Genomic DNA, 17,116 nt, shown 5'->3' with positions numbered 1-17,116 from the left:
AGACGGAGCACAAGGAGGTTAAGTGACTTGCTCAGGGTCACACAATGAGTCAGAGGCTGAGGTGGGATTTGAACCGGGGACCTCTTGGTTACAAGCCCTTTTCTTTAACCACTGGACCACACAAAAGATTTTCGCAGTTCCTTGAAATTGAATTAATTTTTTAGGAAGACTTGATAGTGAATTTTGCCAATATTGTCATTTGGGCAGTACAGTTGATTAGTCTCTTTTGTAGTTTGTAGTTCAAAATAGTGTCTACCGAATTTAAGACGCAGCCCAAATTTCCCACCCTCAGAAAAAAATAAAACATCAAATAAATATGCATTTACAAAGATACAACCTCAATTACGCATATGGAGGCGGTCTGAAGCAGTCTGGTATCGCACAGAGCATTACAGTTATGTGTTGCTTCTCATTTCCTGTCGTGATTACTCACAACAGTTTTCCTCCCAATTTGTGAACTGTGGTATTGCTTGGCATGTCGAAAAATATGGGGGTCTGATCTGCATTTCCAATCTGTCCAAGCTGGTACTGTTTGTTAGAAACGCTGAAATTGTAAAAGCTTATCTTTGAATTCCTCAGGAAGCTAATGACGCTTCTTTGAAAATGGCTGCCTGCATGTCACAGATGATTCGAGATCGGGCAGTAACGTTTTGGTTCATCTTTTCTCGGCACTAAGTCAGTTGCTGTTTGTGTACTCGGGTAGTCACATCTTTTGTTGGCGATTTTAATACACGCATCACTATACTGTTCTTGAATTTATGATGCAGGCTATTTTTGAGAAGCAAAAAATTGTTAAAAAAGTGTTTATTTGTAGTTCCAAACCAACTTCTGATATAATTACATTTAAAGACATAGCATAACACACCCTTAAGCGAAAATACCACAAAAACACAGTGCAAATGCACATTATGTTTAAGCAAGACTCCTAAAACAGAAACAACAGGCTTAAACAAAATTACTTGATGAAATGTTTAAGCTTTCGTTGCACACAATTTAATCAATACCGCAACTGAAGAACTCACAAAATTCTAAGTTGTATTGAAAAGCATAAACTCTTCTACTATAGAACTGTACTGAAGCAAAGCACAGGAAAAGTAGCATTAGAAAATCAGTTATTTCAGGGCAAACTATTGTGATAGTAAATCTTAACATTACACTTACAACTGAACTTTAAATTACAATACTACTTCACACAGAGTACCACCTTCAATACAAATTAAAATGCCACATGCTGTATAGTAATATATAGGACTATTAGTTTTGCATTAAGAAGACATTTAAATTTGATTTAAGGTGGTTCTAGATGTCAAATATTGTATCAAACGTAAAATATTGTATGATCGAAATGAACCTCAGCCTCTCTTTTACACAGGCGTTATAGCCTAGTTCATGTCATGGGAAAATTCATAAATTAGATGGAAACAAATAAATATAATACTAAAAACCACACTGTACACTGAGACAGGGTGGGAAAAGTTCAAAAATAAGCATGTAAACATATTGAGGTCCAGCCTTAAAGAAGCACGCTAACTTGAGCAGTAATATGTTTTACTATGCCACAAATTCTTTTCAACTCCCACATTGCACCTTAAATGGAAGGCCTCTCCCCTCCCCCCCCCCTCCTTTGTTGAAAAGAAGCAATAAGACTTGCTGATTTTGGCCTTGCAAAAAAACTGCATGAAATACATGCCAAAGTGCATTTGGTTTTACACTTACAAATACAGGGCAAACGAACCATACTTTCCCTTGCACCAAATGTGGAAACAACCTATCCTAAATGCGAAAGGCCCCTAAAATCCACAGCTTAATGCACACCTTTTCATGCCAGGGACATTTCTGTGCAGTTTAGTTACTTACAGGATAAAAAGTTTGCTTTCTAAAAATGTATTAAACGCAAAATGCAATTATATCCCACACCCTTTCAACCAGCTACAGTACATTAGTATATAATAACTCGTTCAACAATGTATAGAGGTCTAGGAATCAAAACAGCTGTGTTCTATTGTAGTATAGAAGACATTAATTCACTGAAAACTGCACACCCTAAAATAACTGTGTGTGTTCATATAACATTTATTACCATTCTAAATTAATTTTTCAATGGAGACATTTTGAGAAGTTACTTAGTTCTGAAACAGCACACTGGTACGGCCTACATCCTTAACTGTTAAAATTCTAAGTTTGCTTTGTAACACAAAAGTCCATACTAATTTGGAAATACTGGGACCTGCATGGTTGATTGTATCCATTCCCAAGAAGAAATCTGCAAAGCATTCTCATTTAATTGGTCAACAAAACATATGTCACTGACCAAAAGTGGCACATTGCATGTCTCCGGTGACATGCTGAAAGCTGTTGTAAGTGACTTAATAAATAAAAAGTGACAGACATTCCTGATGGATATAGCATTATAGCATTGCATATATATATATATATATATATATATATATATATATATATATATATATATATATATATATATATATAAATATATAAATATAATTATGCACATCTGTAAAAAAAAAGGTTATTTTTATCATGATTCAACAGGAAAACAAACACAAAAACCTAACCATTGCACACCAAGGGGCACAGCTATGTATGTACTGTATGTTACCATTGCACTGCAGAAAAAGCTGTCTGATCATCTTTGTTCTTCAAATTGTAAGCTATATCAAGTAAAAACTTTCACCATCAAAATCAACAGTATAACAGTAATGTAAATTAGCAAGAGTAGCATGTTCTGTAGTTTTTAATTTAAAATAGGCCTGAGTGACGTGATTCAGAACCATGTGAGTGACAGCAGGAACATCCAATTATCTCTTCCTCAAAAAAGTTAGACAAAATGCAATAATTCACTGGCGGAATTGAAGGCGGTGAAGGTAAACTTTTTATTTAGTTGGAGGAAGAAATTGGTCGAATTGAATAGTTACAGAAACTCAATTGCTTCCAAATATCCAATGCTGTTCAGCAAGAGAGATCAAAAACTGTAAACCGGCAGTTCAATGAAACATGTCACTAGTTTTATAACCAAACCTCTCTTTATTTTAGAGTTAAACTCCAGTGGTAGTAAATATAGTGATAAAATGTATTATGGGGCGTTATTTCACGTGATTTTGCTTCCCCTAAGATGTTCACAAATTCTGAAAGGTAAAGTAGTAATCACGCTAAAAATAACTGCACTACGTGTGATGATGATATACAGTTGTGCTGCGTAACTCCGTTTTTTTTGTTGTTGGTTTTTTTTGGCAAACTGTTAATCGTTTTTATCTTCCTCTTTACACGTCTGTGTTAATATCATTTATTTAAAAAAACTAACCTGGTCAGAAGAGATATTGGACCACCATATGCCTGCTTTCTTTTCTTTTTTTTTTTTTTTTTAAACAACTTTATTTGTGTTGACGGAAGTTGTCAGCTTTTGTATATGCGTTGAAATGAAAGTCTGGTTCCTTTCCCGCGCTGCAGCTATGTTGAAGAGGGGAGGGCAAACATTCAAGAAGTGCTCGTCTTGGGGCTTCTGGTTAGATATGCTTAGTAATGTGGACACGTTGTGCAGGAACGCGGGGAGGGATGAACTACTGCATTCTGTAATTGGGGATGTAGTTGAGATAGTAGCCATACGTTTTAAACTGGTAAGTTGCAGTGACACTGTACAGTCTGCCAAAAAAAAAACACAGACCTAATATTTAAAGGGGTATGGTACAGTATACTGCGGGAAGACACAAAAATACCATAATTTAATAATATGCATTAAGTTTGTGCTTGCTTTTTATTTGTGCAAGTCCTGTTATTGTGTATTATTTTGGTGTATTCTGATGTATTTCTGTTTTGTTATTTATTTTAATTTTAATGTACTGTAACATACCCCCATAAATTGATTTCTGAGGTGTAGCTGCATGCGGAGGAAACAGAATCAGCATTTGCCAATATAGGGGTTAATCAATGACAATACATTTATACGATTGTTAAAAATATATAAATGAATACATTTAGTTAAATAATAATAATAGTAATAATAATAATAATAATAATAATAATAATAATAATGTGATTCAACCCGAGATAATTCTGGTTGCTCTTTGCAATCTTTCTAGAGCAGCAATATCCTTTTTTGTAATGAGATGACCAGAACTGAACACAACATTCTAGGTGAGGTCTTACTAATGCATTGTAAAGTTTTAACATTACTTTCCTTGATTTAAATTCAACACTTCTCACAATATATCCGAGCATCTTGTTGGCCTTTTTATAGCTTCCCCACATTGTCTAGATGAAGACATTTCTGAGTCAACATAAACTCTTTAAGGTCTTTTTCATAGATTCCTTCTTCAATTTCAGTATCTCCCATATGATATTTATAATGCACATTTTTACTGTACTTTACACTTTTCTTTATTAAATGTCATTTGGCATGTGTCTCCCCAGTTCTGAATGCTGTCTAGATCATTTTGAATGAACTTTGCTGCTGCAACAGCGTTTGCCACTCCTTCTATTTTTGTGTCGTCTGCAAATTTAACAACTTTGCTTACTATACCAGAATCTAAATCATTAATGTAGATTAGGACTAGCAGAGGGCCTAATACTGATTTCACCAGTACTTTGTTGCTTGTCGTTGTACTGAACACTGCATCACCTGTACACCTGTGCACTACTCACCACTTTGCCACAACATGGTTAATAAGAAGTCTGGTATTCTCAAATGGGAGTTTTGTTGGTCAACTTGGTCCTTATTTACGAAAATGAATGCGAGTCAACCCACAAATGTAGTTTTTATGCCAAAAGGGGATCTCAGGAACTGCTGCACATTAAAACAAAGTATGTTAGAAATCTTCATGTGCAGAATATAACATTAATTTAGAATTCATTCATAATAATAATAAAAAAAAATTGGCTCATAATCCTTCGTAAATATGTTCATAAGTATACGTTAACCACTTGTTCATATCATTATTGAAAAAGACAATAACTAAAAGCATATACTGACAAATTGCTATTTCAATATTTTTGGTCAATAGACCAATTGTACTAGGGGGAATGGAGCATTCAAATGGCTTGTAGTCATGTGCTTATAATGCATACATGTCTTTCTCTCTAACCTCCTTTCAGCAATTACAACATTTACCCACCAGGTTGTACTGTGCCAAATCAAAATCAAAGTCAAACATAGAAGCAATTACATCAACTTACCACTGGCAGGCACTGTGGTGCTGTGCCAATAAATAAAAATAAATAAATAAATAAATAAATCATTAGAAATGCAGGGAAATAAAAACATTTTTTAAAGGGGAAGTTATTTCAGACTTGATATTTGGATTTTTCACACATCTGATCCATAATGTCTTCGAATTGTTAATATCCTGTTGCAACTCACCAGCTCTCTTTAAGTAATACTTCAGAAGCATTGTAACTAAAGAGAAAATTGGGTTGATATTCATTTTTCTTAAATACATAATGAGTTTCTTTCTTATAACCATGTGCACAGCAGACAATTGGGGCAGATGTTGTTTATTTTAAGGTGGCTACATGACATTCAAAAACTTGTTTTTAATGGTTACTGTTATCATACAACAATGTAATTATCAATGGGATTAGGTTTTTGTTACACATCCCTTTTCACAAAAAACAACTACGATAAAAAAAGTCTAGATCCGAGACTGAATGCGTGGTTACCACTATATATTCTTTCCCCCACACATACTTTGAATTAAGGTACATGGCATAATATGCAGTCCTACATCATCGATTTATCTCCTGTAAAAGATATATGTGGTGACAACTAACAATATAGGCCACATGTTTTGATGGAAAATCAAACACCATCATTTATTGAAACTGCTGTATGAAACCCATGTTTGTCAAGCAAATTGGCAAGTCTGTGTCCCATAGTGTCTCATTTTGACACAGTCAAAAGAAGCTCAAGATTTTTTTGCACTATTTTTTAAAAGATGAACTGTGTTATACAACAAGCCACAGAACCACCGTGCATGCTGGGAAGGAAATCAAGATGATAGCAATTACACAAACAGTGAATAACAGTTTTAGTTTTCCAGATGTCCAAAATGATTTTGGATTCTTCTGTTATTTCTTTTTTTTCATCCTCAAAGGCCCCACAGTTTAACTGGGAAAAAGAAAAAAATGATATCATACATTTTAACATGAGCTCAGTTTACATCGGGCCAAGACAGTGAGATTTCAAACACATATAGAGGAGGTATCCTGTATTTACTGCTTGAGGACTCCTACCTTAGCAGTCCTATTGTGTACTCATTTTGATTATGTTTGATTTCAAAACAATTCACAAGCCTTTATCTAGCTGAGTGAAATTGTATAGAAATAAGGAAGTTATTATTTTAAAACTCAAGACTATTTAGTAGTGATTTATAAGACAGTATCTGCGTTACGATGTTCATTCAGCCGTAACGTTCTCTGACCCTAGAAAAGGTCAGACACACCTCCTGCCATCGCACGACAAGCAGAAAAAAAAGTGTGCTGGACAGGATCACATGCAGCTGGACGTGTGCCAGTAAGTAAAAGGGGATGTTGCCTGTTCAGTTCAATTTGAGCAGAACTTGCAAGCTGTACTGAAATAGCTTTTTTTAGACCCATCTCTTAACAGTCTCGCCAAAGTAGGAGATATTCAAGGTATACCACCCCATCATTATATCTCTGGTTTAGAGTTGCGGGGTGGGGGGGGGAATCAGTATACAAATACCACAGTATTTATATTTATTCATATACTTTGCATATACTTTACATATTTATGTAGCTGTTCATCACAGATTACTAAATTCTAATACATTATTTAGGCTACACAGAATGTATACAGTAAGCAAAATACTGTATACAGACGTGAAATACTGTATGGAAAGAAACTAAATACTATACATATAGTTATTACCGTATTAAAGTGTTCAGCTTTGTAGGATCTGATCCTAGGGACCCTCTTTATTTTTTGAATATATCATAATCTTGGAGTATCTGGATACTCTGTCTGTCCAATCGACTATCTGCCTGTCACACTTCTATTTTAATGTACAGCTTGAGAATCGGTTGGCAAATTGTTATTTCGTGTATCATAATTTCTGAATATATGGAGGCTGAATTTTATCATTGATCTAGAGAACCTTTTGGGGTTATATGAAGACACATGTACATATTTATATGTGGATACAGGGAATATACTATATTGCATGCTTGTCAAAGAGGTTCCCTCTTTGTTTTCTTTTGAAATTGAAATATTTGTGTCTAATTATATATTGTATGTTATGATGGCTCATTGAGGACATGGAAATAAATAAATACATAATTTATGTTGTTTACAGCGGTTTGAAATGTCAAGAACCTGAGAACTGATATAACCTACTTTTTTTCCTGGCCTTAATGAGCCACCGTAGTATCTAAATTAGGTTTTGAATCATAAGAAATGTAAGTGTTTATGCCTTAATGTAATATATTTAAAACCTGCTCCACCAGACAGTTATTCTTGCATGCAGAAAATTTGGTCTGTTCTTTGAAGAAAATGATTTGGTAAAAAAAAAAAAAGGCAGTAGAAAGCCCAGAAGAAAAAACACTTTTATGCTTGTTTGCATTTTATAGCTAAATTTGTACAGAGCTTAACAATGCTAATGAATGGCATGAAAGGGCTTAAGCAATTATGGGCTGATCCTTGGATCACGAACTGGGTGGCACATTGCAAAATTCCACCATGCAGGCTGTAAAAAAAACTAAAAAAAGATATAATATTGAAATTTAAAGCAGCTATGCTATCCATCCCTGGATCCTGTCCTGGAAATCAAACAGACTAAAAAAAGCTGAGTGGTGTTGCGGAATGTGTTTTTTCCCTGACATACAGATGGTAGCAAATTCAATCAATCCGTTTTTTTTTTGGGGGGGGGGGGGGGGGGGTTATTTCTAAATGTACCACTATTAAATGTTTTTTTTTTTTTTTTTTAATGGATCATATTCTGTATTATTACTGTTTTCCACCTTTTTGTTTATAGTAATTCATTAGTTTAACTGCCAGAAAATTCACTCGCCCGCAGAAGAAAACAATAAAATATAGAATACATAAATAATGAGAAACATAATGATGCCTTTGGCTTGGGTTCAGTTCCTGTGTCGTATTATTTAATGTTAAATTGTTGCTGTAATTGATTAATAATAAGATATTACAGAGGTAAAACTTGGTATGGATCAGAAATATCACAGTGATCTTTTATTTTCTTGTTTAGAATTACTTTTTATACCCTTTTCTGTTTATGTAATCACATCCCTGGTGACTTTAAAGAAGTTTAAAGACGTGCTCTGAAACATGTCTTGTCTCTGAGACATACGACATAGAACAAATGGTAAAATAAACATACTTCAATTGTAGAATAAACCTATTATTGTTATTACAACATTAAGCCTGTTTCTTATAGATACAGAAAATTAGTTTACTGCTTTAGCATGATTGTTAATGTCTTTATTGGTTGTGAATCATTAATTATTGCTCTCCGTTTCAATCCTCTTCTGTTCAGAAGTCTTCTCTAAATGTAACACAAGCTAATGAATCATTTGCAGTTCCATAAATTACAGAACAATTTTATCAAATGTTCATGTAAATTATTTATTAAAAACTTTTATAAATAAAAAAAACCTTTATTTTATAGATTTTTCTTTCATTCATTATTATAAAAACAACAGCAGAATTCCATCTTGTGTCTAAGTGACATTTGCTAAACTGCTCAAGCTTATGATGTCACTGAACCCCTAGATGGAATTTGATTTTTGTAACTCACTGCAGTCCCTGTATTGTTCCATATGTATTGTATTTCTTATGCAGAAGGTTAGTATGTGTGGTCTGTATCTGTGTCAGACCAGATAAAAAGCAAGGGCCAGTTCTGTAATCTCAGTGTCCCAATAGTCATGCAGATGTCATAAACCATATGAAAAAGTTCCCAGCTGTACATCAGCTATGTGCTCACTCATTTATCATATTTTACAATTCTGTACTGTCAGTAACAGCAAGGGCAGATTTTAGCTAGTCATTAGCAGAAACTCAGCAATGGCAGCCAGAACTCTCTTGAGAGCAATGCAAATAATTTAAAAACGTTCATGCAAGCTCTTTTTGCAAATGCGAAAGATTTTGACGATTGACCACCCCTTCTATAAACCAAAACGGTGTACAGCCAAGCAAATACTGTACAGGTCAAGAATACAGTGCATCAGTGGTTTGTGCCCCAGGTCCTAATCAGCTCTTACCATCGTAAAGGTTGTGAAAACTGAAGTAAACTTCATTTAAAAACAAAAATAAAACCAGAAATGTTGGAGAACGACAAAGGGAGCCGTGACAAGGGAGCTAATGACAGACAGGAAAAGGAGTGCTTAAGGAGGTCTAGGAGGAACTCTTCTTTTAAATGAAGAATAAGATTGAAATCAGTCTTACAGTATACATGGTAAATATAACTGCCAAGGAAATGAATGCCAAGCTTCATCTTTTTTTAATCAGTGGCTCTATTGTATATATTACCGCTTTTAAAAAAAAATCTAAAGAAAACATTTTAATTAAATACATACATAATCTGCATTTGGACTTTGACATTTCAGTATGATAGTACAATCCACTTAGGTACAAAGGATTAGAAAGTACTGTACTACTAACTTACAGAAAAATGTTATTGCACATCATGAATGGTATGTAGTATGTCTTAAGACTATGACTTTACACCAAATTGAAAACACATTTATTGACCGAAAAAAAATGTTTTATATGAGTTTGGAACAGAAACATAAGAACTCTGTTCTGAAACTAAGGACTTTAGCTGTAATTTAGCTATGGGGATAGTAAAATAAGAACCAAGAGACTAAAGACTTTGTCAGCTGTGTGATAAAAAACCAGACGGATGAGTCTTATTTTCCTTTTAAAAATATTTTACAGAGGGAGCTGTGAATGCTGTATCTTTGTCAAAAACCCTGATAATGAGAACACAATCAGCAGCAGGCCTTGGCATAGTCATTTTACACGCACTCTAATAACCTAGAATGGGCTTGACCTCTTTTTATTCTAATAGTGCAGTACTCCATGGTAATGTATACTTGACATTTGCACCTTTTGTTTTGATTAACTGTATTTCATAGTATTTATATTTACATGTATGTTTTTTATTTTTTATTTTCAAAAGGAACACTAAATAAATCAGGTTTAAAACAATATGATTTTACTTTGTCACAAACCCAATTGTAATTGGCTACTTTTAATATAATGTTGTTTGTGATTTAATTTGGAACTTGTAATGCATCTTGGTCAAGTGGTTGGTGCAAAACAGCAGTCAAACCCAGTACCCCCATAGACTTCCATTAGGCGCGTTCATGGCTATAACACAGCCTTATGTCAGTATGCATGCCTCCCAAAATGCCCTCCTCGATGGTTACACCGGCTTGCAGTTGCACACAAAGTAAATGGTAATATAACACATTAACAAGTATTTTAATACATTGTCTTCACAAACAGTTTCGGTTATTTACTTTAAATAACACGCTGACCGCACCTTTATGTCATTGAAAGGAATATGTGCACCAACTTACAATCGACACCAATAGTTGCCGCGTATCAATCTCCGAACTAACCTTTCTTTCTTTCCAGGCTTACAGCACAGGAAGCCCCGCGACCCGGCACCTCCCTCAGGTAAGTTTAATATTGATTTATTCTTAAAACCAATACTAGGTTTAACAGATGTTATCCAAAACAGTGAATGATAAAACAGCCTTTATACAATTGTCGTGCGGTAACCAGGTAAGGGAACTGTGTCGGTGATGCAGTGCGTTGCATATGAGTTCTGCTGAAGTTTACAGTACAGTTAATCCTCTTAAAGATGCTCTTTTCCAAGGAACTACCACTCGGCAGAATGGGTGTTAAGGATCTGTGACAATTACAGCACTGGTACATCTATTCTGTGTAGATATCACCCTGTACTAATTTATGGCATCGTTCTAAAGGTAAGAAAACGACAGCACGTTTTATGTTTAACAGTTACTGAGTACAAACATTGTTTATAACATGTTTATTTATCATGTGTAGAAATAATTTTGCACAGTTTGAGCAGACAGAACCATTCAGCTTTGTTGTCCTGTCACCCAAACTGCACAGGATGGGCACCTCTTATAATAATAGGGCCAGCTGTCAACCCTGTTTGAACCGCAGGACATCGGCAGGCTCATGTCATGTAGACTTTGCCAGGGACCATGTGAATTTTCATTCGCGGCACCACCTGAGTCAGTCTGATTCCTTTAACCCAAAAATAGACATTTTAGAGAGTGTGGAGATCAGCAGCTCAGTTAACCTGTATATCAAGTAGTGTTGAGTGCATAACCATCACACTGGCTATACCTGAATAGGACATTGTAGTAAGACAAAAAAAAAAAAACATCCACCATCTCATAGGGAGCATTCCTGGATATTTCAGTTTTTGATTCTCATAGAGGACATGCTGTAAATGTAATGCATATGCCATACAACAAAACAATACAATTTGATTTTGAGGACAGTGTCAACTTTCAGCTTGAATACGGTTTGGTAAGATGACCAGATTTTTAAGTCCTTAAACTGGGACAGTATGGAAATATTGTGAATAACTTCCAAATTCCAAGCTACGGGGAAGCTCTTTAGGGTTTTTATTTTCACTTTGGCAATGTTTAATCTAATATCATATTGAAAGTGAATGCAGAGACTCAGGATGATATCCAGAGTGGAATCTTTTACTTTCAAAACCTTTTATTGTGAATAAATGATCTTATTGTCTTTGTAGTTTCATTTCTACACAACAAATATAGTTATTACATTACACAGTAGCAATTAAATAATATCACATTCCGAGATTCTATTTTATTGCTGATTACTGCTGCAAATCTAGTCCCCTTTCTGTCTAAGAAACTGCATCTTCTCTCTTTGATTTCCACTTTCCCTCTAACTCTAACTCTATCTCTATCTCTATGCTATCCTCCAATCTGCAAACCAGGCCCTTCCTCTTTAAAAACATTACATATCTCATTATTTCTATTTATTAAATTGTTACTTCATAGAATATTTTGTCAAAATATTTAATTTCTTACCATCTAATATGACATGGTATTTGTTCTGTATATTATTTTCTATTGTAGTTTCTGCTTGTATCATTAGTGTGCCATGATTAAGAGATACTAAGATTTTTTTCAGCCACTTTCTACTATTAAACGATTAAAGGTGATGAAATGTGTTCAATATCCTATCTTTTGACTGTGTGCAATAAATGAAGCCCATGAATCAGCTTTTCTGAGTTTTGTTTAGAAGCTGCCCTGATTGCAGAAACAGGAATTTCCTTCTGAAGTAATTATTAAGTATGGTAAATAGTAATCACATAGGCAAACCCTTTAAGTTAAATGAAACAATGGCTTGATTCTTTGGCGGCGTTTACATGCACAAGTTTTCCTCACAACGTGTTTGCTGTACTTTTCAGGAAATGCGTTGCTATGCAGTTCTGATTTAGGAAAAAAAATCAGCCTTACCAATGCAGATTACTCAATTCATAGCAATTTAGTGGAGGGGATACTTAAATGTCTGTGTCTGCTTACTAAGTAGGAAAAAACGACTGAGATCGTGAGGAGAGCTTCATGCTTTGCCATGAAGATAAAAACATTTAACACGAGAAATTAATTCATGTGTTGTCGCGCACATTCTGAATTGCGCCGCGAATTAGCTACTTGTTTGTCTGGTTACCTTTCCAATACACACACACACACACACACACACACACACACACACACACACACACACACAATTATACAAAATATAATTTTTACTAAGTACAAGTTTTACTACTTAGAATTTATATTTGTGTGTGTGTTTGTGGAACATCTAAAAGTTAGAACCGCTATTTACAATACATGTTTTTATTTTGAATATAAACTACAATATTCCTTTTTATTTATATACAAGCCTGTTGTTATCTCTACTGGACCTGGCAGCCATCAATTCCTTTGTTTTGTACAAGGAATGCGCCAGGGAAAATATCAGTAGGAGAGATTTCATCTTGAAGCTGGCCACAGCACTTCAGCAGAAACATTTCAATCAGAAAACTACAAAGCTGCAGGCTGCAGCAGCTCAGCCTGGATTCAGTGCTGCGAGTGACACACACACAGAGAAATCATGTTACTTTCGTTTTAGATTAAAAACTACTTTTGTTTTTTACAGTTTTGTATGTACATAAATCTGTTTACACCCTAGTTTCTTTTGAAATGTTTATTTTATTATAGTTTCTCATTTTTTGAAGTAGTGCTTTATATGTGGTAAGTTAGAAAATAACCCCTTTTATGTTTAATTGTTCATTTAAATATGACGTTTCGGCTGTGCAGATGTTTGATATGATGTGCTTGAATAAAACTTTTGATTTGTACCCGATAGTTTGTCTTTCATTTTAACACTGATGATGTTTAAAATGTACCGTGATAATGACTGACGTCGGAGATTGTAGGTATGAGTATAACCACAGGGTTTCTACTGTTAAAGTAGTCCATAAATGTACATTTTGTGCGTGTGACCCACAAGCACGATTCCCGCTCCGGTTTACAAGGGTTTTTACAGCTATTTTTATCATGAGAAAGCGATTGACCCTGCCCTTAAAGTCGCGCTGCCAGAAGGACTTCCTTTTGCTGTTTCAGGATGTATTCGCGTGACAACGTCATACAGGCATGACTGTAGAGCCAATTTTCACGTGCATGTAAACCAAGCCTTTGTTTGTAATTGTTTTAAACTATTTGTATCATACAGTACTCAACTATCAATGTACATGTTTTAAAGAAATTAAATTGGCACCTGGAGAGCTGAAACTTTTGTATTTCATTACTACTAAAAACAACATAAAATGTATACTTAAAGAAATAAAAAATGTTCTGAAGCTTGTAAAATGTTTTTACAACGTGAATTTCAGAAATGTGAAAATAACTAGTTCATAAATTATTTTGTATTATTCACTAACATACGTTTCTTGGAGGGTTACCTGTGGTGAACTGAAAGTGAATATAGACTTATTTCAATAGAAAATATGTTTACAACTACATTTGTCATATTTTACATCCCCTTCTATTGTTGTGATGGGCTATTTTGATGCACAAAGTGTTCAAACCACGACAAGCTTCAGTGCACTGCGTTGTAAACATGGCACAGTAATGTGACCTGACAGCATTCATATCCGCAATTGTCGCCGTTAGCTACACAAGAAGCAAAGCTGTTTGCATGCAGATATACAAATATCATGGATGAAGAGAATAATTCCAACACAATACAGTGTTACCTGTATGAACCGTTATTGTTGCACTATAGTAGTCTAACCTCTTCAGGCAGTGACAGTGATGATTCAGACAAGGAGCCGCCAGTTTGTTTTACCAACAGTCAGTGGATAAACCCGCCCGCAATTCTCTGTGATTGGTTGCAAATATGAACGTTGACTGTTCAGTAATTCTCCAGATTTGCTGGTTGTTCAACCTTCTTTAGTCACATCAAATATCATTGTACTGTAATAAGTTAAGAGATAACACAGCAGCCTACATGAAAATACAATATTCTGTTACCGGCGTGACAGTGCTCTGGGGAAAAAAAACGGGACGAAATGAGCGTCCCAAAAAAGGTTCTGGGGACACTGGGACCAGTGTTCCAAAAGTGGGACTGTCCCATCCAAAACGGGACCTGGTCACGTTACGGTTTGGAAACATAACACAGTACATATGTGATGTATTGCTGAAGATGTTGGGGGAGCCCTTGACCCAACCCTAGCTATGGCACTGTTTCTGGAACTTTGAAATTTGAAATGGCATTTGCATAAGGGATAACAAGCCTCCTAGACTCAGCATTAAGAAGTGTAACAACTTTGTTAAAGTAATTCCTCAAGCTCAATTGAAAGGCTATTGCAGCTCTCCTGATGTTCAGTAGCTACCAGTTACTTAAATTCCCATATGCCTTCAGAGAACAGGTGTCTGTTTGGCCTCCCACCAAATGACTGTCACCTGCTCAATTTACTAATTCATCACGCACAGGTCCACTGTAGCTTTCACTTCCTATTCTGTGACTAGTTGGTAGCAGGCCTCTCAAACACAGATACCTAAACCACCAGAACAAATCGACTGCTCCTTTTCCCACACATTCAGCACATCGGTAGGTTCTGTGTTGCAAAACTCATAAGTACGTTTTTTGGGTTAATGTGCTTCAGATGAGTAGCCTTCTCTCCGGGACATGAGTTTTGTTATTCTTCGAAAAGTCTTTGTTAAAGCCTGCTCTAGTTGAATCACGCTAGACTCACGATAGATATTTGAGGTTGTCTCACAGATGTCTCGTTTATAAAGAGTGTCATTAGAGAACAGGCACTGTCTTCTGAAATGTGGTTCACATTCCAGTGCTGTCAAAGGCCTTTCTTTTGTGCTGTTTTGAGCTGTTGGATTGGGGACGTTGTTTTATTTAGTGCAAAAGCAAGGAATTGTGTGAAGGCAAAGAAGTTATGTAACCCTCATGAACTAAATGCTTTTGAAACCTTAAGAAAATACATCAGCAGGATTTCAAACTGTTGTAGTCTGCTGCAAAATATTATTCTTATTTAGTTGTGATTAATTAAAGTTTGCATGACAGGTCAATGCGTGTACATACCCTATGTGATGTAATTTGGTTTAACAGCTGAACAACTTTAGCAGCATCTCATTTTCATAGAAGCTTCTCATACATGGGGAATGCAGTGCCTAAAGTAATGAAGCATAGCTTCCCCCTAATAATGAAAATTAGCACTAGCTAACAAAGAACAGAGAAAAGGCAAGGAGTGCTCAAACTTTTACAAAGTGTACAGCTATGGCCAAAAGTTTTGCATCATATAGCATTTTAGGATTGAGACATCTTTTTTTTTTTTTTTTTTTTAAGTATATGAACATAATTTAGATATTTTATTTAACATCATGTAATCAAAGAAACTACAAAAGTCTACCGGAAGCCATAATAGTAGTACAGTATTTCATGTTAGATTTTGAAATGTCAAATTTTTAAATTTTCCTCAGTTTTTTGTTAAGTATATGGAAAACTACAAAGTGGTATGTAATTCAATATGTTAATGTAACATTAATCTGCATGTTTAGTTTAGAATTAGTTGATTATATAGGGTGATGCAACATTTTTGGCCACAGCTGTACAAACAATATGCTGTTTCCTATTTATTTTAATTTGCATAATGTTCCTCAAATCTGATTTGAAACAAAAAAATCTCCATGCATTATTACCACGAGTAATTTCCAAGCGTTCAGAGCATTTTATTTATACTTTTTCTCAGAAGACTCATTCGTTGCATTATGGAGTTTGTTCATTTAACATACCAGTGTTGATTAGACAGCTTAGAGTTTCACAGCGAGCACCTTCAAAAAGGCTTAAAAGCAATTCTTGAGATGTTTTTCAAAGTGTCCTTTTATTGTATAGCAAAACAGTTCATCAAAGCTTTGAATCCATCTGAAAGAAAAACTAGGGCCTGTGAGCAATCTGGAACAGTAAGGCCTTCCTTATAAAGCACTCCTCCATTTTGTTTACAGACTGGGAAATGTGAGTGCTATGTAATGTGAAGACATTAACAGTTTAACAGTAATGTACAAGGCAGAGTTAGCTGTAAATGTATATATGTTGGAAGTGGTGTTTATTCTTCTCTGTTAATTCAGTTCTGCACCTGCAACACAGATCTGTCGGTTATCTTTTCAAAAGTCCTTTATTTTCAATGTGTAGAATGCAGAGGAGTTTATTGTTGGTCATACAAAAATGCAAATATTCTGCAAACTTAAATTAGAACCACCTGTGGTGAAACATCATTAAATGTGATATCTATCATAAAAACAAAAAGGTTGTATTTGAATCTGAGCTGCTGCTACTCAGCATTCACTGGATGGGGAAAATGTAAAACCTTTTGCAGTTATCTCACGAATCAATCTGCGGCATAAAATATATGTGTGATTATATGTCTTATATCCATCTTATATCCAAAGTTCTGTTGATGGACATAAAAAGGTGTTCTAATCTTTTTTTACAAAACAATGTTGACCTAGGGGACGTTTTCGACCTGAAAAAAGAAACAAGGACCAGGGGTCA

General features: G+C 35.1%; 1 protein-coding gene across 5 annotated transcripts in view; it reads right to left on the bottom strand.

Moving 5' to 3' along the window:
• LOC117411685 (Fanconi anemia group C protein) overlaps nucleotides 1–4,780 on the bottom strand; it is a 38,421-nt gene extending 33,641 nt beyond the window's left edge. Inside the window, exon 1 of one of the 5 annotated variants that reach the window (XM_058993202.1) lies at nucleotides 4,657–4,780. The gene's annotated coding sequence lies outside the window, so the exon portion shown is untranslated. Of the gene's footprint in view, nucleotides 1–2,617; nucleotides 2,699–3,319; nucleotides 3,565–4,656 lie in introns of those variants that run through there. The other 4 variants (XM_058993212.1, XM_058993206.1, XM_034019361.3 and 1 more) reach the window with 4 other exon arrangements.
• Nucleotides 4,781–17,116: the final 12,336 nt, after the last annotated feature.

The sequence above is a fragment of the Acipenser ruthenus genome, chromosome 2, assembly GCF_902713425.1.
Source record: "Acipenser ruthenus chromosome 2, fAciRut3.2 maternal haplotype, whole genome shotgun sequence".
Lineage (NCBI taxonomy): Eukaryota > Metazoa > Chordata > Actinopteri > Acipenseriformes > Acipenseridae > Acipenser > Acipenser ruthenus.
Note: the sequence above shows the minus strand (reverse complement) of the source record. Positions and strands in the feature narration are given on the sequence as shown.